The following is a 19,431-nucleotide window of genomic DNA, read 5'->3' on the forward strand; positions in this document are numbered from 1 at the left end:
ACATATATTCATTTTCATATTTTTTCATTAAAGGATATTACAAGATATTGAATATAGTTCCCTCTGCTATACAGAAGAATGGGTTTTTTCATCTATTTTTATATATAGTGGGTAACATTTGCAAATCTCAATCCCAAATTTATTCCTTCCCACCCTTTTTCCCCCAGGAACCATCAGATTGTTTACTATGTAAGTCTGATTCTGTTTTGTAGATGAGTTCATTAGTATCCTCTTCTTTTCTTTTTTTAGAATTCACATGAGTGATATCATGTGTTTTTTTCTTTCTTTTTCTGGCTTATTTCATTTAGTATGACCATCTCCAGGTCCATTCATGTTGCTGAAAATGGCATTATTTTATTCTTTTTTATGGCTGAGTAGTATTCCATCATATTATTACTATACCACAGCTTCTTTATTCAATCGTCTGTCAGTGGACATTTAGGTTGCTTCCATGTCTTGGTTATTGTATATAGTGCTTCTATGAACATTGCGGTACATGTATCTTTTTGAATTAAAGTTCCCTCTGGATATATGCCCAGGAGTGGGATTGCTGGATCATACGGTAAGTCTATGTTTAGGTTTTTGAGGAATCTCCGTACTGTTTTCCATAATAGCTGCACCAAACTACATCCCCACCAGCAGTGTAGGAGGGTTCCCTTTTCTCCACACCCTCTCCAGTATTTATCATTCATAGACTTTTGAATGATGGCCATTCTGACTGGTGTGAGGTGATACCTCATTGTAGTTTTGATTTGCATTTCTCTGTAGTGATACTGAGCATTTTTCATGTGCCTATTGGCCATCTGTATGTCTTCACTGGACAATTGCTTGTTTAGGTCTTCTGCCCATTTTTGGATTAGGTTGTTTGCTTTTTGTTATTAAGCTGTATGAGCTGTTTATATATTCTGGGAATTAAACCTCTGTCAATCATATCATTTGCAAATATTTTCTCCCATTCTGTAGGTTGTCATTTTGTTTTGCTTATGGTTTCCTTTGCTGTGCAAAAGCCTGTAAGTTTAATTAGGTCCCTCATGGAGATCATTAATATTGAAAATTTTCTGTTTTTTTATTCCCTTCATTTTCTAATATTTTACTTCATACATATTTTTAGTATATGTAGTATACACATTAAGCTATATGGTTTACTATTACATTTTTAAACTTTATCTGAATAGTATTATTATCTGAAAATTAATTTTTTTGCTCAATATTTTATTTCTGAGATACATCCAAGCTAATTTTATATGTAAAGTCAATTACTTATTTCTGAATAATAGGTGAGCCTTTTCAATTTTTTATTTTGAAAATCTGGCGGTTTTATTTTACATTTATTCTTAAATGTATGTAGTCTTCGTTACCAATGTGAATATTTTTCCTTGTCTTTTTTCTTGCTTTTTACTTAATTGAAAAATAACCTTGATTTGTATATATTCTTGTGCCTAAAGACTTTGGAAATTTCTTTATTAATTCAAATAGCTTTAAACTAGAATCTCTTGGATTTCCTAGGGGTAAAATATACCAATAAAAATAGACCTCTTTACTTTTTCTTGGTTTTTTCTTCTTTAAAATGGTGACAATGATAATATCTATTTTATAAAGTCTATGAGGAATAAATGAATCAGAATATTAAAACATTTTAAACAGTGTTTGGCAGACTAGTTTTTAATAAAAGTTAGTTATTTATGGTACACTAGGCATTCTTGTCTAGTTTTTCATTTTAGTTACAATGACAAGTGTATATCCACATACAAGGAGGTTTCTAGGGCTGTTTATGTTTCTCCTTCTTGGCCAGATGCAGAAAGCCTGTACCCTTTGCTTTTGAGTTTGTTTTGAATGTCAGTGTCTTGAAAGAAAAAGGAAAGCAGTTGTCCAGAGTCAACACGGTAGATTGTCAAATCACAAGTTAACACTCATACAATTTTGGGAAATTTACTTATGCTCCAAACCTGAATCTTTTCTTTTATATACCCAAAATGGAGCTAAGTGTACCTCCTGATTCAGAATCTTATGAGGATTAAATGAGATCATGATTACAAAGTGCTAAGTACTATTCCTTATAGAAAGGAGATGTTCAGTGTATGCTAATGCTTCCTTTCCCCTTATTTTCACATTTCTACCACCTCAGGAAGGCCTTTGGTACATGACCTTCAAATGATCAATAGATATACTGTACTGTCCTTTATTACCAGCAGTTAACTATCACTATCAGCCTTCATCTCCCTGATTAAAAGCAAACAAGACCCTTATGTTTTATTACCTAAACTTAATCCTATATATAGTCCCTAAAATAGACCAATTGATCCAATATACTTCTAAGACCTTGTGCTTAACAGATGGCAGGCCACAGAAATATAAACAAGGCTTCTGACAGATCATTTAGAATGAAAAATATCCATTCAAAAATGTATTAGAATCTAGCACTGATGGCGGCACCAAGTTTTTAGTAATCGAATGACTCCAGGATTTAATAATTCAATTTTCCAAAATCCAGTGTTTGCAAATTTAGGATGAATGCTTACATAATTTATTATTTTAAAATTATGTATATACATGCAAAATTGTTCATTCATCACAAGTGCAAAGGCAACTCAAAACCAGAGTGCCAGAGTTAGCATTTTTTAAGTAAGCATCTCTATCCCATATATTGAGGGTAGGATTACAATCACTAAATCATCCTGTCTCGAGTAACACATATAAACTGCAAACTAATGAGGTAAGCAATTTTGGTTAATTAGAATCAATAGTATCATCCTTTAATTAAACTATATTGATTGCATGATACAGAGGGCAGACTTTTGAAATAATAGCTCTTAAGCAATGCGTATTTGACTTGAAATAATATGTCAGAGGGCAAGTTTTCTTTGACAGGGTTATCCCCTCTCTACCCATGCCAATATGGTAGCATTTTCCATTTATAAACTTAGAACTGGAGAGATTTCTAAACACTAATCATATGACTTTTGATTACCTAGTATGGATGGTTGAAGTTTCTTTTGACCTGACCTAGAAGCTTCTCTATGGAAAGAGAAAGACGTTATTGTCTAGTCACTAAGAGCTTAATTTATTCTGTATATAGCTGAAAAATATGATGAAGACAATTAATTATTAGATAAGTTAGTATTTTGATATAATTTTCCTTCAATTATTTCAAAATTTTATGGGAAATTATTATTTCCACCTGAATGTCCCACTACATATTATTGTAAACTCTCTGAGGGTAGGAACTGAGTCTATCTTGCCCACCATGACTTCCTTTTTGCTAAGCACATGCTTGACATAAAGTAGACAAGCAACAAGTATCAGGGAGTTATCAAGTTACTTTCTTCCGTATCCCATCTGACTTATATGGATAGTCGTAGGAGCCAAGAAGCATGAGACCACCTTAAATGCTTAATGTCATGTTGCCCATGCTCAAACTTTTCTTGACTACATGAACTTCAAAAGGATCACTCCTGTACTTAAAGACCACTGCATCGTCACCCTCAGTCTACCTACCTACTTTTTCACCATTCACAGTTTCAGATCTTTTCTTAGATGTAATCCAGATATCTCGTGGTACAGTTTTACGTATCTTTCCCTTTATTCTGTCAACAATAAAAATGGAGACTAGCTGGCCATTAAAACCTCCATTTGAAGACCATTAACATAAAGCCACCCGACAGACAGAAGAAGAAATTACTGAAATGTCTTAATACATGACATTTCTTTGAAGTAAAGGAGAGATTATGAGTGCATAAAAAGAACAAAATAAATATGAGAACAATTTGAGAGCACATATTTTCTTCAGGGAAGTGAAACGATTCCAGATCCTTTCATATTTTCCCATTGACTTTCTGTTGCAATTGTTTGAAATGAATCTTCAATAATGCAATTCAATTGATGTAATTGAATGCCAGTTTAAATTGGCTCTGGGTTATGTACTGTGAGAATAGCCAACGAAATAGAAGGAAGTAGCAAAGTCTAGTAGTTACAGGCATGGCGATTTCAGAGTCAAAGACACCTGACTGAACTAGCTTTCCTACTTGCAAAGCATACGACTTTGGGCAAAATATTTGAATGCGCCAACATTCATATTTGTTCACAAATATAAAATGAGTACGACAGCACATGCCTCATTGGTCTGTTGTAAGGAGTAATTAGACTATTGTACTAAAGCCTGGTGTGTTGTAAATCTTAGCTACTTTTTATTAGCCATGCTGCTTCTTGAAAAACTTATTTGAGGACAGACCCCTGATTTACTGCTCCTTAGAACACTGATGTTTCTATTATATTTCTCAGGTTGTAATGCAGCCACTCATTTCATTCCATCCCATTCTCTAAGCTTACTATATCTGCAATTCCTTTGGACTATAGCTTATCATACATTAGCAGGGAAACATATGTGAATGCAATTTATGCCACTGTAAGCTAAAATGAATGATTCATGACCAAAGAAAGCAGCATAGAGCAGGGCATTCGGGCTGGTCAAGGCCTTGAGTTTTGTTATGATAGGTATGTGGATGGTTAGGGGATGGAGCTCTAGCTAAGTGATTTGGACCCTCAATTGTCTTCAAAGGGCAAGTGGTACAGGTGGCAATAGCATGAGATTTCCTCTACCTTGAAATTTGACAAATGAAGCAACAATGCTTATACCTAGTCCCTTAACACCAAGGTAACTGGAAAAGAAAGCATAATGGGGTATGGAAAGTGCAGGAGTTGTAGCTTCTTTCAGCTCATTACAAGGCACACTGCTAAGGTCTTTGCTGGAATCAGGCCTATAGCCAAATGGCTTAATTTGAGCTATTGAACCAAGTTACCAAATTCCAAGATCTAACAGCCCCATTAATCCTGTCTGCTACTTAGGATGAAGGAGATTGTCTCTGGTTACACCCCTGATCTAGGCTACTCAATATATTGTTCAGCATCACCAGGAGCTGAGCAGAGAAATTTGGTGATGCCAGAGGCATAGTTCACATTACCATGCCCCTGCCACAAACTAGATGGCGGATGTGGCATGATTTGACATGGTGTTTGCAGCAGAACCCAGGGCTCCTTTAGATTACTCATGTGAAATTGTGAATCAAAGAGAAAGATCTGCCTTTTTTTTAATGGGGAAGCAGGAAAGACGAGGGAAAATCACTCTTCACCACAATTCCAAGTTTACTTATGAAAACATGTTTCTTGCCCAGAAAAGGAGAATCATATCTAGCATTGCAGTATTCAAAAGCCAAATCACACCTCAGTCCAAAAACCTGAGATTTCAGGATACTAGATTCTATTACTGAGATTTTCCTACTACGTAAATTCTGTCTTCTCTCAGGCATCTATACTAATAATTGTTCTAGTGAGCCAAAATTCATAGTTGCAAAACAGGAGGTTAAAATCTTTATGATTAAAGTATTTTTATTTTAGTTGATATGTTTTGATATTTGCTTTGAAAGTATTTTCTTCAGGAAGTTCTTAATGATTTGCAGCATCTCATTTTGTATTGGGACTCCTAGGACACACAAAGCTCTCACAGAGTTTGAGCTCACAGAACAGTGAGCTCACATAACACCTAAATAGCAAACTCCCTTCCCCACAACTCATGAAAGAAAGCCACTATAAAGCCTTCACAGAACATATCCTTCCTTAAACCCCTGGCGGTCCTGGCTTCAGATCTACCCATGGGAAGTCCTCACCATGATAGAAAACACAGTGGCAATAAAATATCCGTGTGTAAAAGTTCCATGCCCTTCTCAACACTGGTAGATTTATACCATTCATAGTATTTTAGATGCCAAAGAGTAAAATTTTGAACGCTCGTCATTATGGAAGAAAACAAGGGAGCTGCTGGAAAATGTTCAAAGTTAAATTGTTTTATGAATTATCAAGGATCACAAATCTCCCTAAGAAGCAGATCTATATAACAATCAATGAGCACCTATGAACAATGAAAAGAAAACATGATTGGTAGTAACCTGTACTTTGACGATGATGCTCCATTTTGCATCTGGTTGAAGGTCTGATGACCTGCAGATCAAAAATTTTGCTTTCATTTTCAGGGGAAGTGAGATATTATTCAAGAAAGGCTTCCCGATTACTGCTCTGTGCAAGATATCATTCAAGGTCTTTGGGGATATGGAGGAGGCCTTCTAAGCATTGTAGAAAATTAGATTAGGGCTGTTACAAATTGCCGGTCAGTTTATTTAGAAAGTACTTCTTTAATTGGCTCCGTATATTTGCATATGTGACCATCAGGTATATATCAAAAGTAATACCTTAACAAGGTGAGTTGATAGAGGTCCTGGGAATGTTTCCACTTCATGGAACCAGGGACCTCCAAACAAAGGCTTCCTTTTATTGGTAATTTCTTTCCTTGGTCAACTGTCACCCCAGATTTCTTAATATGTTATATTTCTTTGCAATTACATGGGAAATCATGGATATATAAATAGGAAGAAAACATTCTGAAAATATTTTAAGAGCAGGCCTTCTCTTTAGTAGACTAAATTACCCCCCAACCCATTATCATTTTCTCATAGGCTTTGTTTCGCAGTTGTGAGAAGTGAATCTTCAGTAAATGCAATTATATCAGTAAACGATAGTAACTGCGTGCTAGCTTTGAATTCCTTCCAGATACGCTCTGTGAGGAAATCCAAAGAAGTAGAATAAAAGCAGCAAAGTCGAGTAGTTACGGGTATAGGGGAGTAGTTCCTCAGTTAAATGATGCCTGTTCCTTCATTAATAATCAAGTTGGTGTACCTTCATTATGGTACATTTGTAGGCACAACTTCTATATTTTAATTTTTAGAAAGTGATTGGCTCTTAGGAATATCTTTTAGAAAGATTAATGGCTTACATGTGCCTGGGGAAGTGGGGCAGTCCATAATTGCTGACTGTTCCCAAAAAGAGTTATGACTACATTAAAAATTGATTTTTATGGTCCCTGGGATATTTTGAAGTTATCAGGCATGCACTTTGGTATATGCTGCTATTACGCTAGAAACTCTGAAAAGAACTTCTACCCTTTTCTTGAATGAACAAAGTAGCAGATCTCACCACCAGGGCCAAGGCAAATCCCTTCTCCACGCACCTCACTTCACCAGGAACAAGAATATCTATTACCCAAACTCTGCCTGTTAGGGGTGCCCACCTTCCTCCCTATCCGGACAAGAGATGGATTTTTAAAATCTTACTTTTATCTACTCATTGAGTAGAGAGAGGGACATTTTCTTCTAGATCTAACTCTAGAGCACTCGGTGATCACTTTGTCACTTGGATGAATTAAATGATCAACTAAATAGTAAACTGAACTAAAAACAAAAATAAATTAATGATTTTATAACACGATGTTTTATGGCTATCAAGTGAAAAAACACTGTAAGCGTGCTTTTGTCAATGAAATACGTTGTCTTTTCTAACTCACTGAAACATCTGCAGTGTCTTCGTGGATCAAGGAAATGATGAAATAAGTACATCATGTTTATGATTACATTATAGGTATTCCATTCAGAGAATAGGAAATGTATGTATGAATGTGTATGTGGAGCTATATGAAGCATACCTATGAAATTACAGCATTTTTATCTAGGAATAAAACACAGCCTTTGTCCACTGTTCATCTTCTCTGAGCTTTCATTCCCTTTCCTTTATAGCTCACTAGAGGATTCCTGCAAAAATCTCTCTCTGACTTCAAACCAACTCAACGCACATTGCAAATTGATCTTAATAGGAGATTTTCAATACCATTCACCATTGTTTGAGCATCAACAAACATTAGCAACAATATAGGCTATACATAATATGCAAATCATTCAGTTTTTAATATTTTGAAAATTGTTTGTTAATGATAAAACCACATATGAAAGAAACTGGCTGTTTAATGGGGATTTCTCACTCATTATATTTGTCATGATTATTCAGGAATTTTTACATTGTTGTCCTTGTGTATTATGTATTTCATATTTCCAATTACACTGTAAGTTCATGCAAGGCAGGAATTACTTCTTATGGGTTTATTATGTTAAAGCCCCAGCACTTATATGTGTGTCATATATAGCTCTAAAATGATTCTCTTATAAATGTTGTTTATAACACTTTCGAGGGTTTTGGAGTTTGTTTTGGATGATAAGAACTTAGATGTCAACCTAAGTAATATTAAAATAAATACTGTGAAGACAGATATGAACACTATGCATTATGTGTGCATTTAAATTGTGAGTCAGCTCTGAAGTCTAATATTCTAAAATGAGAACAATTAACAGCTCTTCTATTAATTGCCTAGGTATCCTTATTTTCATTAAGAGTGCATGCATTGATTAAATCTGCTGGTGGCTAACAGCAAATTAAAATGTTTGGATTTCTACAAGTTTATTTGAATTTCATTTGGCACAAACCCAACCATGTAGCTACTCTGCTTCTTTTTGTCTGAAACATATAACTGAAGCACAAGGCCCTTCCTAATAAATGTGTAATCAGAATCATGCTTAAACTATTAATTATTCTTTCCAGGAACAAACAACTGGAATTCAGTATTCATCTAGACCAGACTTGATTACATGTACAATTATTGAGAGTCTACAGTGGGCAAATGAGTGTTACCAGAGTGTGGAGATTAAACCGTGAGAGAGAAACATGATTCCCAATCTCTGGGAGCTCACCATCTAATAAATTGAACTTTTACACATGCATACACACACACAGACACACACAGATACACAAAGATACACACGGTGAATACATGTTATTAAGTCATGAGTAAAACTTAAGATCTGACCGTTTTTATAAAAGTGAGGAGGGGGACCTCATCAGTTTATATCTGATATCCAGTCAGTGAATTTTTAGTTTTGGTAGAGGTACTGTTTATAATGTACTATTTACTGTAAAATTAAACCCCAGTTACTCTTTTCTTCTTTTGTGTCTCCTCTTGCTCTTACTTTCACTCTTATTCATTTTTAAAAAAATTTTTAATTAGAGTATAGTTGATTTACAATAGTGTGTTAGTTTCTGGTGTACAGCACAGTGATTCAGTTATATACATATATATTCTTTTCATATTCTTTTTCATTATAGGTTATTATAAGATATTGAAGTTCCCTGTGTTACACAGTAGGACCTTGTTTTTCTATTTAATATATAGTAGTTTGTATCTGCTAATCCCAAACTACTAACTTACACCCCGCCTTTCCTCTTTGGTAACCATAAGTTTGTTTCCTGTCTATGAGTCTGTTTCTGTTTTGTGAAGGAATTCATTTTTAGCATTTTTTTAGATTCCACATATAAGTGAATTCTACCAAACACACAAAATGAATTTATACTGATCCCTCTTCCAAAAGACTGAAGTGGCGAGAACACTCCCAAACTCATTCTATGAAGCCACCATCACCCTGATACCAAAACCAGACAGAGACACTACCAAAAAAAGAAAATTATTGACTAATATCTTTCATGAACATAGAAACAAAAATTAGAAACAAAATATTAGCAAACCAATCTAACAACACATAAAAAAGATTATACACCACAATCAAGTTAGATTCATCCTGGTTACTCTTCTTTTTCAAATTTGACTGTCATTCACACAACAGCAAGGCTAAGAGGAGACTCCTTGAGTATGAATATTACACAGAAAGGCAGCGCCACCAGTTAAAATGCCTCAGGGGAAAGTGATTAAAGACTTGAGTAAAACAATAGAGAAGCACATGATATGGAAATATTTTACCTGACTCTTTACTTCTTTTGTTTCTGAGTTGTCTTTTACTGAGCAACCTTTTTTTTTTCCTTTTCATTGTACTAACCCGGAGGAAGTTTTTTTGTGCAAGTTAAGCAACAGCTTTACTAAAATGTGTGCAAGTTTCATTAAAATTTTTTAGAACACTTCTTAGTTTCAGAAAACGTGCAGACTTTACAATTTTAAGAAGGAATTCGCTAAATGAATTGACTTGCCTTCAGTTTCACAATTATAGTCATGGAAACTATAAAGATCCTCCAGTCCCCAAAATCACAGTGTTTTCACTAGCAAGAACAACTTTCATTATTCTCACTTATGAAAGTCATTTCTGAAAGAATTCTGTCTACCAACCAATGGATTAATAATTATTTTCAGATTTTTATTAAAGATATCTGAAATAAATAAGAAGGGCAGTATATGTAAACTAATACTATGCCACATAGGAATAAATAAATTAAATGTTTTGGGGTTGGCCTGTGTAGCGTAAAAAGGGTTGATGTAATTTTTATTAGGTTTTCCCAAAACATCACTAATATTTTGTATTCTTTAATTAATTCTTCCATAGGGAAATGTTGGTCTATAGGAAACTTCAGCTATGGAACTTCTGATCCAGCTAGCCTGCTCATGTGTCTATAAATTAGAAGTTAAATATAATGTAGCAGCTCAAATAAATGGCACACTGTGGAGAATACTTTTGTAAGGCAAATTATTTTTATATTTTTAAACTGCTTAAGTATAACACATTCAGAAAATTGCACAAAACATAAACATATAAGTCAATGAACTGAGACAGAATGAACACCTTTGTCCACACCAACTACTAAGAATCTGAGAATTTCTAGTACTTCCTTTGTGCCCCTTCCAATTATCATCCCACCCAGAAGCAGATGACATGTGTGCTCTCACCTTTGATAGATGATGCAAAACTCATCTCCAAAGCACTGTACCCTCTTAAACTCCCACGGAATATGACAGTTATCTTTGCAACGAATCTCTCATACATGGTACTGTGGGTCTTTTTAATTGTAGTATAGAATGAAAGCCCATTATGGTTGAATTTTCATTTCCCTCACTTTTGCAAATCACCTTTGTAATTTTTAATATGTTCAATGGGCCTTCTTTTGAAGTTCCACTTCTAGATATATACCCCGTAAACATGTGCTTATGCAAAAAGGGACACGTGTGAGGATGTTAACAGGGATATTATTAGTCAAATGTTGGTAACTACCCAAACAGCCATCAACATTAGAATGGATAATTATGGAGAATGCATACCCCAAAATGTTATGGAGAAATGAGATGAAAGAAGAAAATCCAGTGAAAGAAGACAGCCTCTTGCTTGTTTCTGTATTGGCTTGGCCCTTTTCCCTCTTGGTTTGTGAGTGTTCTTTATGTGAATGTTCCTTATTCTGAATGTGATCCCTTTTACATGTTGTAAATATCTTTTCCCTTTGTGTGGCTTTCCTTTCCACTTATAATGACACCTTTTGATGGACATAAACTCCTAATTTTAATGTAGTCCAATTAACCATTTTTTACTTTGTGGCTATGGCATTTTGAGTCTAATTTAAAAATCTTTCCCAATTCCCAGCTCTCTCATATTTTCTCAAAGCTTTATTATTTTGCCCCATTCTGCCGACATGTTTTCCTTAGCTTCCTGAAGTCAAGCTACTGACAGATCCCATTATCAAGATCAAGGCCATCACACTGCTCCTCTAATCCCAACAAATACAAGGTGCACATTAAAGGCCTCTGCCTTACCATTCAGATGATCTCAGAACTGTCACCTGCCAAGGCCAGAAACAGATGCATCACTGTAAATCCTTCTCTCACACTGCGTCCTATTCCCTGGCAGCAGCACTGGACTGATGCTGTTTCTTCTTAGGCCTTTGCACATGCTCTTTTCTCTACTTAGAATTCTTTATTCCCTATTGTCTAGTTGGAAATCCTGATAATTCTTAGTGTTAGCTCCCTCCATGTCCCCAGTCCAAAGGTCAGATTCTACCCTAAATAAACAGATCTCTGCTCAGTTGGTCCTTAAATAATATACCAGCATATACTGTAATTTAAGCCAGAGTGGTATTTTAAAATCAGGCCATTCTTCTGCTCAAAACCTCTTAATAATTTTCCAGTTAACTTAGTTATAAAGTTATAGAGTGTTTTATATTTTACCTTAATTATATGGTAAACACTCTGCACAATTTACAATGCTCTTCAGGTTCTGGTTCATGACTGCTTTACCAGCTTAAAGTTTTGCTCCTCTTCCCCTTTGTTATCCCTATTCTGGCTCTACTAGGCTGCTTTTTGTTCTCTAAATATGTCAAATGCACACTCACCTCCTAGTTGTGGAACACGGACTTTCTTCTGTCTGGGATGTTCCCCCATCCAACCTAACCCCATTTGCTTATTACAAATCATCTGGAAGTTAATTATTTCTAGAGTCTTTTCTTTTTGGTGTGGGAGGTGGGGGTTAATGGAAGTACTAGGGATTGAACCCAGGACCTCATGCATGCTAAGCATGTACTCTACCACTGAGCTCTACCCTCCTCGCCTCTTTCTGGAGTTTTCCCATGGGCACACCAGCCTCCTCCTCCCAAGAGTACACAGATCCCCCTATTACACCTTCTCACAATACCCTACTCTTCCACTATTATTGAACTTCTTACTTTTGTCACTAGTTACTAAATATCTGAGGTCCCTAATTCTCTGAGCCCCATTAAGTATGGTAGTAATATTATTATCAATAAAGTAATGTCATGATTGTAACGAAATAGTGCATATTAAAAACAATCTGTAATCTTCAAAAAAAATGTTCAATAAATGTTGTGAGAATATTCCGTGCTGCTAGCTGCATCAGGCTCTCAAGCATAAGGAATATCTTATGCTTTTATTTCATTCCCTTCAATGCTTAACATAATAGATAGCGAGAAATTATTCATGAACTAGCTGATTTTTCAAATGGAAATATTAAAACGGTTAATTTCTGAAAAAGTCTCAAAGTGGAATAAATATTCTCCATTCTATTCCATACTACCCACAAAAAGAAAGCAAGAACGGAAGAAAGGAAGAAAGGAAGGGAGAGAAGGAGGGAGCAGGGACGGGGAGGGAAGGGAGGAAATACAGTAACCACAGACTGCTAGCCTTTTTCAGTCACTTGTTGCAGACATCACAAGAGCCAGGCGAAAAAAGGAATCACAGGCAAAAACAGAAAATAGCGTTCTGAGCAAGTATGTTCTCTATCTTCTATTTCACAGCCATTAAAACAGGTGGCCTGTGCCTCCACGTATAGTCAAGAAATTGATGTATTTCAGTGAGTTGTTAGAGACATCTCGGTTCTCTAGGTGCAGACTAGGAAGCAGAGTCTGCAGGCCAGAACTTCCACAGGCAGGACTGTGGCTCATTTATCAGACCTGAAAGCAGACTCTCACCAAGGGACTATCTTCCCCTTAAGTTTTACCTAAATATAAATCATAATAAACCGCCTTCTTACTGTGATGTGACACTCACAAAGCCATTTCTTGAATATGATCTCTGAGCACTACAATAACTAAGGAGGAAGTGAAGTGTTATTGTCTCCATCTTACAAAGCTATATAATCAAAAAGGTATTTAAATAGCCCAGAATACATAGTCAATAAATGGCATCACGATCTTAACCAACCTCAAATCCACTTTTTGCTACATGAAGTTACGATCATAATTTTGGGTTTCTACTGCTTTATCCATCTATTGACTTGCCTCTAATATTATTTAATTATTTCTACAAAAGCATGAGTATTAGTCCTCCTAAATGCAGAAGCTTTGAATTTACTACCAAAAGCTCAGAAAACAAAAAATAAATATTTTCCAAGCAGCCAGAAGAAAGCAAAGATTGGTAATAATCTAGCTAATGCTAATTGAGGACCTGGGTATTGCCCTAAGTAACTGAGTACTATCTCCTGGATCCCTCTCAACCTTATGATAGGTATTATTACAAACCCCACTTTGTAGATGAGAAAACTCAGAAAAGATTGAACAATTTCAGCTACGTCTTACATGAATGAGTGATGAAGTCAGATACCCAGATACCCACCCCTTCCCCGGGAGGCTCTACCGCAATCCAAACAGAGCTTTGATCTGGCTCTAGACGTAGCCAGCACAGAGCTCACAATTATATGAAGGTTTACTTTTCAAGTACCATAGTAAGTTGCAATATTCCCAAAGCCTGCAAGAAGACTATGCCTCACATAGTATTAGCTTTAGGTCAGCCCTTTTTCTCTTCAATTTTGTCAGGTTTATTATCCATATTTTTTTCCCAAGCTTACATACAATTGCTCCTAATGAGAAAGACAGATAGACGACAAAATTACAACGTGGACTCCATCCCAAAAGAACAACTGTTTTGGAATAAATGAGTTTAATGAGGTATCTTTGGTTCACTTTAGCCTCCACAAAAGAACTTCAGGGCCAATAACACCTACACCCTAGGGTTACAAGGCTTCAGACTCAACTCTCAAAGCAATGTAGCCATGCAGACGACGGCCACACAGAGAGCAGGCAGCAGAAACAACACAGAAGAATGGAGCAAGCACTGGACACTGAGTAAAATGGCACCAATTAAAGTCGTCTCCATTTTCCACTGTGAAAAATGGAGATAAGGTCTACCCTATTTGCCTTACTGAGGTGTTGTAAGGACCAAGTTAATTGAAACCATTATGGATCAAAATAAGATTATAACTATTCTGATTGTTATTGCAAACGAAGTTAACTGACTGACAGCCGGACTCAGCTATCATAGGGTAAGTAAACGTTTCACACAACTGTGCTGAATGGAAGGACCAGATGCACCTCTGCACCTCAATATCTCTCTATTTCTTCTGCACATACATTATTAGCGGTCATAGCTGAACAGAGCAAAAGATGAGGAGGAGGAAAGCTGCCAACAGAAGGCAGACATCAACCCCCCAGAAGTAAAAATTAAATGGTGGGGGAGGGGAGAATCAAGATGCTAGAAACCAGAGCATTTCATTCAGAATGAATTCCACTCCTATTTCAGTCTCAGTCTGTCTTTAAGGGCTCACCCTTCCCACAACGCCTGGCTCTCTGCTATCTCCTTTTCCTTTGTTCTCCTGGTTTAAGCTCTCTCTCTGGAAAAATAAGCCGCATTGATGGTAAATGCTTAAGCTTTCTGGTTTCCAGCTGGGTCAGGGGCAGAGTTGATGGCAGTTAACAGCAGCAACAGCAAAAGGACATAATTCATACAGGATAAAAAGAGGGGAAATACCATGCCCACGTTTTAATTTCCCCAGAGTCCACTGGCTGCCCGTTTATTGCCTTGCCTAAAGGAACGTTGGCTAAATCAAGAGCTTGAAATAATTCTCAGCATCTCAAGGATGTAAATGCTGCCAAACGTTCTCATGACATCTTCAGGAGCTTCCAAAATTCCAAAGCTCACCCAAGCTCATTTATACTTTCTTTTTGGAATTCAGGGTGGTGGATCCCTAGAGAAAAACCATTTTAGTGAGGTTAGCTCTCCTCTTGGCCAATAAATTCCCCTTGTAAAGGGGAAAAATATTTTTCTTCACAATGGCCGTTTCCCTCACATTGGTAAAACTGGTTCACTTTAAGTCTAACTTGGCATTTCCTACTTTCACCTGCCCTTCTAACCTTAAAGAGGGCTAGGTCTTGGTTATCTGGGAAAGCAGCATCTCACTGAGTACCACATGTGCATACAGGCTGAGATCCCACCCTCTGCAGAGAGGAACAATGTTATTACACATATCTCATCCAACTCCAAACTGTGATGCCTACTGACTTTCTACCTCCAGTTATAACTAGAAGATCATGTATAATTCACACTGCGTAAGAATCTCTAGAGGAATACAGTAATTCAAGGACAGGACTTCAAAGCACTCCAAGAAGATAAATACAGAAGAGGGCAGAACCATAAGCTGGGCTCAAAGACAATCATCAAAAGGCCACTACTTTTTATTTTAGCCATTCTGATGGGCATGCTGTGATAACCCACTGTGCTTGTAATTTGAATTTTCCTAATAGCTAATGATGTTGGACATTTATATGTACTTAGTTGTCTTTGTATATCCTCTTCAATGAAATGCCATTTCATGAATTGCCCATTTTCTAACTGGATGCACTGGTCTTTTATTGTTGAGTTGCAAAATATTATATTCTAGACATAAATTCTTTGTTGACTATGTGGTTTGAAAATAATTTTTCCCACTCTTTAGCTTGTTTACTATAATTTATCAACTATTCCTTTTATGGATTGTGCTTTTTTGGGTCAAATCTAAGCATTTTTTGACTGGCTTTAGATCCCCCAACGTTCCTTAAGAGTTATAAGGCAATTCAAATTATCTATTGGCTGTCTTCTGGTACATTTGTTTTTTCAAGGAATGGGGCCATTTTCTATAAATGGTCATATTTCTTTGTATAGTTTTTCATAGTAGTGTCCTTGTTATTCTTTTGATGTCTGCAGCATCTGTAGTGATATCCCAATTTAATTTCTGATATTGGAATTTGTGTCTTCTCTCTCACTCTCTTTTTTTGTCTATCTTGGTAGAGGTTGGTGGACTTTATTAATATTTTCAAAAGACCAGTTCTTTGTTTCATTGATTTTCTCTGTTGTTTTCAGCTTTTAATTTCATTTCATACTCTTACCTGTATTATTTCCTTTCTTCTGCTTGCTATTGGCATTTTGTCCTTTTCCTAGGTTACTATGGTGGAAGAACAGATTATTAGTTTTAGATTTTCTTCTTTTCTGCTATATTCCTTTAATGCCATAAATTTTCCTCTCAGCTCTGCTTTAGCTATTTCCCCCAATTTTGATATGTTGTATTTTCATTTTTATTCTGTTCAGTGTATTCTTTTCAATTTCCCTTGAGATCTCCTCTTTGACTCACAGATCATTTGGAAGTATGCTACCTAGTTTACAAATGTTTGGAGATTTATCTATTAATCTCTCTATCACTGGTTTCTACTTAGATTCTATCATAGTCAGACAACATACTTTTTATAAATTTTTAAAATATTTAGTTTTTATTTATAACTGAAGAATAATGAAGATAAAGTGCACATATCCTATTTGCATAGCTCAACAAATTCCCATAAAATGAAAACATTTGCATTGTAAGAACCCATGTAAAGAAATCAGCACTTTTGAAGCTATTCTATGATTTCTTTTTTCTATTTTCTACTCCTGAAGGGCATCCACTTTCCTGACTACTACACGCTGTACGCATTTTGTAGATACTCTATCAGCCTAAGGCACTACATTTTATTACTACTGTTCTATAGTTTTTTAATGGTGTTAAAATATAAATAACATAAAATTTATTATTGTAATGCTACCTATAATGGTAACTGAACTTTGCTGAGGTTTGTTTTATATGCTGGGATATTGTCTATCTCGGCATATGATCTGTGTGCACTTGGCAATAGTACGTGTTGTGTTGTTACTGGGTGGAGTGTTCTCTGAATGTTTATTAAATCCTGATAGTTTATGTTATTGAGCTCTTCTACATCTTTGATGATTGTCTAGTTATTTTATCAATTCTTAAGAGGGGGTTTTGAAGTTTCCAACTAGAGTTGATGATTTGTCTGTTTCTCCTTTTAGTTCTGTCAGTTTTTGTTTTATTTATATTTGGCTCTGTTGCATGCTGCACACACAGGACTGCTATTTCCTTTCGGTGAACTGACCCATTTAACATTATATAACGTCCGATTCTGCCTTTGAAAATTGTCTTCAGTCTGAAATCTATTCCATCTGATATTAATACGACTGTTCCTGCTTCCTTTGAATTAAAATGTGCATAATGTATCTTTATACATCCTTTTATTTTAAACCTACCAAATCTTTATATTTGAAGTGAGTTTCTTATAGACAGCATATGGTTGTGTTGTTTTCAGTTCATTCTTTGAGGCTTTGTCTTATTTAGATTTAGAAAATTTAGTTATTTAGTTTATTTAGAAAATTTAGATTTAGAAAATTTATTTAGTTTATTATTTAGAAAATTTAGTTATTTAGTTTATTTAGAAAATTTACACATAGTATAATTATTGTTATATTTGGACTAAAGTCTGGCATTTTATTTTTTATTCTCTGTTCTCTCAGTTTTTGTTAATCTGTTTTCCGTTTCCTGCCTTCCTCTGGAATAGCTGAATGTTTTTATAATTGACTTTGATTTATCAGTAGTGTTTTGAGTATATCTCATTATACAGTATTTCTGTGGTTTTTCTAGGTGTTACATTGTATATACATAACTAGCCTATTGGTGTCATCTATTTTACCAGTTAGAGTGAAATATAGAAACCTCACCTGCCTTTACACGCCATTACTCTCCCTGCCTTATACTGTGATTTTTTTAGAGATTTCCTCTGCATATATTTGGGACCACATCAGACTGTGTGGTAATCTTTGCTTCAACTGTCAAGCAGAATGTAGACACTCAAGAGAAGGAAAGCTTACTGTGTTTACTCACATTTTTGTGTATCATATTCTGTCTTCTTTCCTGATGTTCCCAAGTTTCTATTTCTTTTATCTCCTTTCTGTTTAGAGAACATCCTTTAGCCATTCCTTTATAGTAGAACTGTTAGCGACAAATTCTCTGAGGCTTTCTTCATCTGAAAATGTCTTGATTTCCCCTTTTATTCCTGAAGGATATTTTCATTGTGTTTAAGAACTGGGTTGACAGTTCTTTTCTTTCAGCATCTGGAAACACATTGTGCCACTTTCTTCAGGTCCCCAGTTTCTGATGAGAAATCCGCTGTCACTCAGGTTGTTTCTCCATATAAACAAGATGCTGTTTTTCTCTGGCTGGTCTCAAGATTTTTTCTCTGTTTTCAGTTTTTACAAGTTTATTTATGATATGTCTTGGCATGGATATCTTTGGGTTTATATTGTTTGGGATTCACTCAGTTTCTTTTGTTTAAATGTAATCATTTTAAAATACATGATGATTCAATACATGTATACACTGTGAAATGATTAGCAAAATCAAGTTAATAAATGCATTTATCATTTCACAAAGTTACCACATTCTTGTGGGATAAGAACATTTGTTCTACTTTTTAACAATTTTCAAGTATATGATACGGTATCACTAACAATACTTACCACACTGTACATTAGGGTCTGAGAACTTACTCATCATATAACTGAAAGTTTGTACTCTTTAACCAAGATCTCCCAATTTCTCCTTTCCCCAGTCCCTGGCAACCAGCATTCTACTCTCTTTCTATGAGTCTGACTTCTTTGGATTCCGCATACAAGTGACAGCATGCAGTATTTGTCTTTCTACACCTGGCTGGCTCAGCCTCTTCAATCTATAGGTATGTATGTCTCGACAAATCTGGGAGTTTGTAACCATTTTCTTTTCCAACTCTAACTTCTTTTCTTCTCTCCTTCTAGGATTCTAATCACATGGATATTAGATTTTTTTGATATAGTCCCACAGATAACCTAGGCTTTGTTCATTTTCTCCTTCCATTTTCGCTCTGCTATTCAGATAGTGCTATCTCCCAGTTTATTGATTCTTTGCTCTGCCTTATCCTTTACACTGTAAGCCTACCCACTAAGTTTTTCTTTTGCTTTTTGTATTTTCTGGTTCTAAAATTTCCACTTGTTTTTCTTTATATCTTTTATGCCTTTGCTGAAATGTTTCTATTTCTTTCCTAAGGCTTTCCAGTCTTTCATTTATTTTAAGCATGCTCATAATTGCTCATTGAAGCATTTTTGTCATGGAT

Source organism: Camelus dromedarius, chromosome 12 (assembly GCF_036321535.1).
Source record: "Camelus dromedarius isolate mCamDro1 chromosome 12, mCamDro1.pat, whole genome shotgun sequence".
NCBI lineage: Eukaryota > Metazoa > Chordata > Mammalia > Artiodactyla > Camelidae > Camelus > Camelus dromedarius.